General features: G+C 50.9%; 1 long non-coding RNA gene across 2 annotated transcripts; it reads left to right on the forward strand.

Moving 5' to 3' along the window:
- The first annotated feature begins 1161 nt into the window (after positions 1–1161).
- On the forward strand, positions 1162–8719 carry LOC138431033 (uncharacterized). Of its 2 annotated transcripts, none has more exons than XR_011253505.1 (5): positions 1162–1734; positions 3101–3560; positions 4875–4988; positions 6819–6888; positions 7789–8719. It is a non-coding gene; the product is annotated as an uncharacterized lncRNA (long non-coding RNA). The 2 variants fall into 2 exon arrangements; XR_011253506.1 differs by having other exon boundaries at positions 1227–1734; positions 3101–3243.
- The last annotated feature ends 1103 nt before the right edge of the window (positions 8720–9822 follow it).

Raw genomic sequence — 9822 nt, forward strand, 5'->3', positions numbered from 1 at the left:
ACACTGCATATAGGCCCAGAGTTCTGAGACGGTGGAATGAACCAACCGGACATCAAAGAGACTCTCCAAGTGGAGCATAGAGACTGACTGCTCCTGGGTGGACTTGCTTCCGACGCTCTGCTCAGACTCAGGATGACGCCACAGTCCCAAGGTTATTCTCCATACAAAATTGTGTGTGGCAGGCCCCCTCCCATAATAAAACAGGTGTCAACAAATTTGCCTCAGGTAAGGGGGGGATAGGATTTTGCAGCAGATGGAACTGGGTAAGGTAATAAATCGGGTAACTAAGTTTGTACAAGAAAGGGTGCCGTTCCCCCTTGGGGAACAGATTCATGAGTTTACGCTTGGTGACTGAGTATGGGTCAAAGATTGGAAACTTGATTTACTAGCCCCTCAGTAGAAGGGCCCTAATACTGTTCTTCTAACTACCCCTACTGCAGTGAAAGTTGCAGGTATTGCCCCTTGGATCTGTCATACGAGGGTAAAGAGAGCATACCGTGCAGACCCAGAAGATGCTGAGTCGACTGCACAGAGGGACCCCGCTGACCCTCGAGAGACTAAGACCATGCTTAACAAGAAGGAAAAGAAGATCCTGGACGAGGCCCTTGAGGATGAAGCCGCATAATTAACTCCTGCTGCTTGGCCTCATAACGTGCCCATTCCTATGCGGACTTCACAGTACCTCCAGCCGTTGGGTGTGTGGGGCTCTGCCTCCGTCTATGACGGATGGGCTTCCCTGGTGGCTGTCACTGCTCCGCCAAGGAGATTTTAAACCAGTCTACTCTTTCCTGGGACACAAGCATAATCTCTCCCTGCTCTCTGGGTGTAATCCAGACCTACAGTGAGTAGACTCGGGTCATAGGGTTACATTTGATATAAATGCCAGTGGAACAAAAGCCTAACCCACAAGCCCCGGAAAATCTACCTTATTTACGTGCTAGGTGGACAAGATCTGTGTTTCAGTGGTGTGAGTATATTGCTGCCTCATTCGTGCCCTCTATCGGGACAACAGATATTATGATTAAAGTAGAGCCCTTGACTAATTTCACAAAACAGGCCCTCCTAGATAGAACAAAAGCCACCCAAGCCTTAAATGAAGAGCAAATCCAAATGAGAAAAGCGGGAATTCAAAATAGAATGGCTTTGGACATACGGCTGCTCAAGGAGGGGCCTGTGCTGTAATTAGGGTTGAATGTTGTGTATGCCTTCCTGACTTATCTGGCAATGGATCGACTGCTTTAGATGACAGGAAAAACCAGGTAAAACAAAAACACCCCTTTCTGGAATTCAGTCCTATTTTGGGTGACGGGTGATTGGTGGAAAACTATATTTACCGCTGTTATTGTTGCCTTGATAGCTCTGCTTTGTGGACCCTGAATTTTACAATGTATTATGAACTTTGTAACCCGAAGGTTGATGCCATTCTCCCAAATTGGCGGTTGGAGAGCCAGGGTGCAGTATATCCCTAGGAGTGATGCTCATAATATGAATTAAGAGCATCAAGAGGGGGGCATGAAGGAGGAAACAGACAGAGCTGGACTCCACCTTAGGCCAGGCTGCGAACATCAGGCTACACGTGTGGTCACGCTCCCAGTGGACTCTGAACTTTGAGCCCGCGTCTATAGAAATGGCACACCACTGGAAAACCAGACCCCCTGGATAAAAGAGCCTCAGGACTTGGACCCTCCATTGCCTAAAAGAATATGCTAATGATCTCTGTAAGAGAACAAAGTGGTAAGTTCCATTATGTTTATCAGGATATGACCACAGGCCTATTAATAAATATGCACTGTTTATCTAGTCCTGTGACACATGAATCATGGGTTAACGTTGATCATATCTCTCTTTTACCTTGTCCAGACTAGTTTCAAGGAATTTGGGGAGGTGGTTTGAGCAAGTACACTCAAGTATATAAGGTTTTCACAAAAACTGGTCGGGGTCCTTGGCTAAGAGGAGACTGCCTGGGGCCTGCGGTGTAATAAACTGCGCTCCACTATCTGCGTTGTCCTTCTGAGTGAGTTTGTTTCCCGGAACGCGTGGCTACAACAGCAGCTTATCACAGCAGTCTGTTTGAATAAGACTGTGCACACTGGACAAGGCATTTATCGGACTGTCCCCAACCTAGATGGAAGGACCCTACAAGGTCCTGTTTTTGTTTATTAAGGACCAATGGCATTGCTTACTGAAGTTCCGTCTGTGTTGTGTGAGCTGTGCAGCACGGTGATCCAGTCATACACGCACCTACATCTGTCCTTTTCCAGTCTTTCTCCTTATGGACTCTTACAGGACATTCGGTGTGGTTCTCTGCACTACACAGCAGGTCCTGGTTGTTTTACATAGTGGTCTGTATATGGTAACTTCAGACTCCTAATTTCCCTACCAAGTACCCTTAACTCGCTCAGGCTCAGTGAAACTGAAGGGAACTGATTCAAATTCATACGTGAGTTTTACTTGAGAGCTTTCTGTTCTGAACACCAAGAGCAACCCAGCCCACAGCGCCCTCCTGCTCACGGTCTCTAAGAAGCCTCCCTGGAAGACAGAGGGTGAGCGTTCAGGCGCGAGCACCACGGCACGTGCTCTTCGGGTGGCCCGCGGTGGGCGCCTTACGGACACCGCTCTGCCCTGCGCCTGCCGTCACCCAGGTCTGGCTCGCTGACAGCGGGCTGGGGCGCTCCCTTCTCACCTGCCAGGCAGCAAGGACAGAGCCCATGTCGTCATCCACGAGTCTGTAGAGACGCTCTCCTCACCTCGACACATACAAGTGACCCTTGGGTCCACTTAGAGGTAGATTTTATTCAGTAAATATCCTGGACTTTTTTTTTTTTTTTTGAGATTTGCAACAGTTTGAAAAATCTCTGACAAACCACATAGCCCAGAAACATTGAAACAAGTCAGGAATGTCATAAATGCACGAAACGTGTAGACAGGCTCAAGGTGAGTTGTTTAAAATTAAGAAAGTGTTAGTGTTCCTCTCGTAGTTGGAGAGGCTGGGTTCCACCCGTCACAGGGAAGTGTCTTTTTGTGTAGCCGTGTTTTCAGCACTGTGTTAGGAATGTGGCTGTAACACTCTGCCGTAAGAAATGTACCACTCATTCATTAGGGTCTCCGCTGCTGGCGCCTGAAGAACCCGCAACCGGAGGTGTGAGCTGAGTCGTAGACGTGGGCGCCTCACTGAGAACAGCCTGGGAGGCTGCTCTGAAAGGGAAGGAGGACATCCCTGCTAGTCACAAAACCGGCACCGAGGTCCGTGATGGCCGTGCTTTTCCGTGATGAAAAGACGCAGGCACGTGGGCGCAGGGAGGTCGCACCTGCACGGGCGGAGGCTGGGCCCAGAGCACGGCTCCTTCCTGTCGTCTCCCTGCCGAGCCCGCGGACTCTGCCGGGCCAGCCGCGTGGCTGATGGCCGCAGCATTCTCCGTCCACTGCCCCGTGGTGCCAGGAGGTCTCGTGCCTGGGTCAGACGAGAAGAGGCCAATGTGCTGCTTTGGTTTAGGCCTGCCGATAGATGACCTGAAATTCTCTGCGTTGGCTGTCTTAACTCGTCAGTTATGACCCAGGAGGTATTCTCCCCAGTTTCTTCCTGCATCTAGAGTTGCCCTAGTACAGTATTCGGTATAGAGTTGTCTATATGTCTGATTGACCGCCTCAAGACTTAGGTAGCATGAATTTTGTTAAAGGCCTGATTACACACTGGGTAACACAAGAGAGAAGATAGCATGCAGGTAATAACATGAATAAAGTCATAAGTAGGGATTTAAGCCATGAGATTCCAGAACCAAACCAGCTCCCGGAAAGGATCATGAAGACTAGGAAGTGGACGACTTAGGACAGGAGCCTCATTTTCACGTGCGTCATTAAACGTAGCCCATTAGAGGATCTTTCTGGTAAGAAACACAGTGTTCGGTTTGAATTACAGCGCTGGTGCCTCCTTGAGGTGCTGTAAGGATATCCAGGGTCCTGTGATTTTGAGATAACCACTTTTCTCACTGTAGCGGCCTCAATTCAGTAGGCTGATAGCCTGATTAATCATTTAAGGCCTTTTGGGTGAGTTCTGTTAAGGCTTTGATGTGGGCATGTATATCTTCCAGTTCTACTGAAGGCATGAAAAATAGACGCTGAAAGGTCGTACCAGGGGAACACAGCTCACTCGGTAAATCTGCGGAGTCATCTCTAAATTAACATACAGGTGGCCTTGAGCCCTAGGGAATCCTGAGTTACATCTTCCCAGCCATCCTGGCAGAGGTCAGGGCCGAAGACCAGCGCCCTACTACCTTCAGGTTCCATTAGGTGCAACCGGGAGACTTCTGGTCACCTCTCTTTAAGGGAAATAGTAATATACTGACACTTTTTATAAGACACCCAGCTTAATTTTCTGGTGTTAGCAGGCTACTGTAAAAGCCTTTGCAATTGTTTTTCCCCACGATACCGTCTTACCTGGGTGCCAGTGAGGCAGCTCATGAGGATACTGAGGCTCATGCAGAAGGAGAGGCTTCCTGTCTGGGCGTATCCCCAGCCCTTGACTTGAGTTCAGCCTTCCCCGTGTGTCCAGGCCCCTTCTTGGGTGCTGCCCCTGAGCAGCCTGTCAGGACAGCTGCTGGGAGGCCAGTGTGGCCTTGGCCACGTGGTCACTGCTGCAGAGTCGGCCTGTGATGCCACCATAGCAGCAAGTGCTCTGGAGGCAGAGCCGCCTCCAGAAATGCTGCTCACGTTTACCGTTGTGAACAGGCCCTCTCAGGTTGCTGAATGTCCTGTCCCCCAGAAGGCGGCGGCGTCTATCAGTACCAGCAGACTTGCTGTGCACACGGGCAGGTTCTTATCAGTGCTGTTACCTCAGCCTGTTGAACGAGGAGACTTCAAACAAAACTGTTTTCCAGGACAGCACAGGAGAAACAAACGCTGCAGCCCGCCCCTCCACGAGGTTCTCGCAGACACGAACCACAGCGAGCGAGTAACCTGAGATCGGAACTGTCTGTCGGGCTTCCTTGAAGGTCAGTCCCAGGAGACAAAGGGTTTTCGTTGCTGATGTCTGCTGCTTTCTGGGAGCCGGTGCTGGGCTGTTTGTTACACCCGTGGAGAATTTCGGTGAGAGCAAGACCACCTCAGGAGAACGCAGTGGGCTTGGGTGATGTGTGTGACGAGAGCTTAGGCCTTCACGGAGTGGGAGACCTCGGTGGTGAGAATGTGGCCTGAGGCCGCCCCCTCTGTGGCCGCGCGCAGCGGTCCTTGGCTGCTGAAGCCGACTGCTGGCGGCGATGCCCAGCTGCTCGGCGCGAGGTGCGCTGCCACTGGGTTAGGGCTCCTAGTGTGGCGCCTCTGTTTCCAGGCGCAGAGAGAATAGAAGGGCGAGTAATGTTGGCGTGCCCCAAGGCCAGGGCCTTTGCCAGGAAGTGTTTTGGGGTCTCCGTGGCTTCAGAATGCTTTTTCTCCCAAGGAGGCTCAGCTGGGCCTTGTCTAAGGGAGTCGCGTGATAGTGGGGCCGCTGAAGACAGCTTTGGAACCCAGCTCCTGCAGCAGCCTGCAAAGCCCCTGGTCTGCGTGTGTCTCGGGTGTAGCGAAGGCCGGTGTCTCCACTGCCAACTAACAGTCCTTCTGATGACCCGTCACATCAGCCTGAGAGACCATCGTTTTCCCGGGACACTCCGTCCCTTTGAAGCTGGCTTCTGCAGCACAGGCTGTCTCTGAACCCGACAGCAAATCACCTGCACGTCGTATCCCAGCGGACCTGGGAGGAGATGATGGGTCACCTGGGTCCACCCTGCAGCGCTGTGCTGCCGTCTGTCCCAAGTGGAGACGCTGAACAGCGCCGCAGAGACTGCGCCGAGGGGCCACCGTCCCAGTGACAAGGGCAGCGAGGGCTGGGGCTGGCAGCACAGCTCAGCGAGCAGTGAGGCAGCGTCGCTGCAGCCCGACCTTGACCCATCTGGGCATTAACTGGCGGAGAGAGCCACAGGGGTGGTGCAACCGGCCCTTCTCAATGTGAGCCGGCGGCAAAGCTTTCGCTCCTCTGTGGCTTCCTCCCTCCACGGGTACTGACGAGTATCGGGCGGGGCCTTGTCTCTGGTTGTTGCAGTGGGAATGCGTTCTCCTTGTCAGGAGGGTCACGTGCCTGTAACTCTCACGGTTCTCAGCCCAGAGATCTTCCCCTGCGTCACCTGATCATGGGTCACATAGAGTCTCGTCTTTCAGGTCTAAGAACATGCTTCCCCTTAGGAGGAAGGGGAGCCTGGCCTTCATAAGTTTCTAATCTCTTTCTAGCGGGTGAACAGGGTGCTTTGTACTAAGGAAAATTCTAAAGAGCCTCAACAGGCACATTAAGACCCCACCATTTGCATTAAGCACCGCCCTTCGGGCAGAAAGAAGCCTCCGATATTGGTCAGGTTTAAACCTGAAAAGCTGCCCCCCTCCTTTCTGTTAGGGCTTTAACTGTTTTCCCCTGTGTTTTTTCTACTTCTCCCCATGTGTTAAAGAGGAAAGACTCCCAGTGTTCCCGTGGAGCAGCCTTGTTCTTGTCTAACTCTGGATTCTGCCCTGAGATCTAGTCTGCTTTAAAATCTCTCCTCATTTTCCACAGTTCCTTCTCTAATGACTTTTTCTTCTTAAATCCACAGTAAAAGCAAGTGTTAGGTTCCTTTGTCAGTCGAGGACTGAATGGGGATTTATTAATTGTAGCCTGACCTTGATTACTTCATTGGTACAATCGAAAGTACAATGTTTATAGATGTATTTTCTCTCTCAGTATTTTTGAAAAGTTGGTTAGCCTGCATGGTAAGGGCATTTTATGTAATGCTGATCAACCTAAGTTGTATTTTTTATTTCAGCTCCTCAGTGACACCTTCTAAAACCATGGAGTTAAGCAAAGAATCATTTTGACTGTTAGAAGACATTCAGGTATCGTGCCAGAATAGTGTTTGAAAGCTCTCAAACCTCATAATCCAGGATTCATCTTTTCTGTGTTTGCACTGCTGAATCTTTGTCCAGGCTACAGCTTGGGGGGAAAGACTTGGAGATGAGTAATTTATTAGTTAATTGCATTCGCTTTGAACCTGTGAACCATGGGAACCGAAATTGATTGAGAGGTGTTTCCACTCTGCTTTGTCTCTCCTTTCCCTCGCTTTACTTTCAGAAGGGAAGAGCTGCATTAATGGGTACAGATCTGCAAACCCAGGCTCACAGTTTGGGATGTTTACCTTAAATTCCTTTACAAATCCAAGTAGGTCCCGACTAGGATTGGGAAGCCCTCTCGCCAAAGCCCTGAATTTTGCTGGAGTCCGGGTTGTGTCTGTAAGCGCAGACAGCAGCTCACCTCTTCCTGTGTAGGTTCTGCCTTAAAGGGGATGTAATTACTTCTGACTGTACATCCTCTTTTACTGGGGGATGGGAGCAGGAGGCAAGGTGATGGGGAGAGAAGGAATCAGGCAGTTCAGGACGGGGAGGACTTGAGGCAGGAGCAGAGGAAGAGGCAGCTTTGACAAAGTCTGGTTACTGTATTTTTTGGTTGATTTCCTATAAAAGTTTATCATTTCCTCTTTAGGAGCATCTAAATATCAGTAAGCATTGCATTCAGACTGTCTGATCAACAGACTGACTGTTTGTTGAGATAAAAATCACTAGTGATGATCCCAGGGTGGGCCAGCCTGCTGGTTGGAATTGTAGACTGTAGCCCAGAGTCATGTCTCTACCTTCCCTAGTCTAAGTCCACTGTGGGTGGTTGGAACAGACTGGCTGGCCCTTCCGTGTGTCCCCAGCCGAGCAAGCTTTTAATTCAGATGAGTGGGTTTCCCTCTGCAGATAGCAGTCCAGTGTGAAGACTTACCTCCACCACTCCCATGAGTTTGCCAGCTGTCCAAGAAAGCCACCACTGACCGGAAAAAGACAGTTCATACCAGCTTGCTGCTCCAAAGAAGGGACATCTTCGTTTGTATTCCAGTAGCCCCCGTTCACGCAGCCAGTTCAAGGGAAAATGACGCATCAGTCGCACATCTAATCCCCAGTCCAGCCATACTTGTGTCTTTGACTCAGCCTTCCTCGAGTCTCTCAACCAGAGTAACCCAGGTACCTCTTCTTGAAACTAACATCCTCCTCCAGTGAGGGATTTATCCACCAGCAAATAGGATAGGATCAGCTGATAGCAGGAGATCTGAGACCTGGGAGACTCCCCAGGGAGGCAAGTGGGCCCAGGAGCCTCCCTGCTGAGTTCTAGCGAAGGGGAGATGTCTGCTCTGGGCCCGCTCGTGGTCACCAAAACCGCTGACCAGAGAAAAACATACAGCTTAACTTGCAAGTTTTAGGTTATTTGGGGACCTTACTGAGGACTCGATAGCCCAGCCTCCCAGAGGAGGGTAGAGCAGAGCCAAGGTGTATACATTTTTTGCTGGAAGAAAAAAAAAATTCAAGGATTACTGCTCATCACACAGAAAGCCAGACATTTCAAGGTAATCATTTCAATGCTTTTCTGTGCGTGGGAAGATGCAAGACTCTGGCCTCCCTGTAGTTATTCTTCAGACATGCACGTAAGCTGTCTGGGGCTGGGGCCCAGAGCCCAGAGGGTCCCTAAACCCCCGCGGGACAGCCGGTGCCGGTGGCTTCAGGGGCCCAGTGTTCTTCACTTCCTGGAGTGGCAGGTGTGTTCTGTGTCCAAACTGCCTAAACCACAGTGCTGCTCGGCACTGCCAGAGTGTGAACCGTTACATCTGCAAAATAAAGACGCACTTTCACATTGCTTTTGATGTCTTGTGTTAACTACACGTAGAACACCTACATTGTTTTATGCCATAATATTGACGTCCTCACAGATGCCTTACCTTGAAAACACCCATCATAGTTTGTAAACATCCTCTTCCTAATGGTCTTAAACATTTTCTCTGCTTACTTTATTATAAAAATGCTGTATGATATTATGACATAGAAAATGTGTTAATAAACTATGTTACTGGTGAGGCTTCTGGTCAGTAGTGGGCTCTTAGTACTTACGTTTCAGGGGAGTCAGCAGGTATTCACAGGAGAGCAAGAGTTCCCGAGATGGCAGAGTAGGAAGACCTGAAGCTCACCTCCTTTCACGGGCAGACAAAAACTACAGTTTGCAAAGAAACTACTGGAAAAGATCTACAGGATCTAAGGAAGGAACCACAGGATGGGGGCGGGCAGGGTCACAGTGTAGTCAGGACCCACGGGGAGGGGGAACGTGGAGGTCACCTCCTCCCACAAACACATCAGGACACATCCTCATGTGGAGAGCAGTTCTCATAGAAAACGAATTGGAGACTACCAGAACTGTGGTACAGCCAAGGCTGTCGGGTAGACACGTAACCAGGTAGGACGGGAAGAAAAGCACTGGTGCAGGACCCCCAGGGAGGGGACTAAGAAGGGAGATTGCACAGTGGACACTTGCCCTTAGGAGTGAGCAAGTCACACCACAGAGCAGGCATCCGAGTTCTGGGACCCTACCTGGAGGAGGGCTGAAGGCGTCTAGCTGCTTCCACAAGGAGCACACAGGTGCTGGCTCCACTGGACAAAGTGGAGAGACAGCTCACCCGGTGGCCACCTTGCCAGGCTCCCCAACCTGAGCTGAGCAACACCCCAGCACCACACTCCACACCACAGCTTGGCAGCCAGGTCCCAGGGAAAGGCTCAATCTGAGGACACAGGTGGCCCAGGGGCCTGGCATGAGGGCAGATGGGTGGCGGCCGTTGTTGGCACTCAGCACTGCAGAGGCAGCCAACCCTCTGACAGCAGGGGAGCCTGGTGAACCCACAGCCTCCGACTCCCAGCTGGGCTGACCCTCCCCCACCCATGCCACACCCCCGCCTTGCACTAGATCCAGGA

Source organism: Ovis canadensis, chromosome 26 (genome assembly GCF_042477335.2).
Source record: "Ovis canadensis isolate MfBH-ARS-UI-01 breed Bighorn chromosome 26, ARS-UI_OviCan_v2, whole genome shotgun sequence".
NCBI classification, from domain to species: domain Eukaryota; kingdom Metazoa; phylum Chordata; class Mammalia; order Artiodactyla; family Bovidae; genus Ovis; species Ovis canadensis.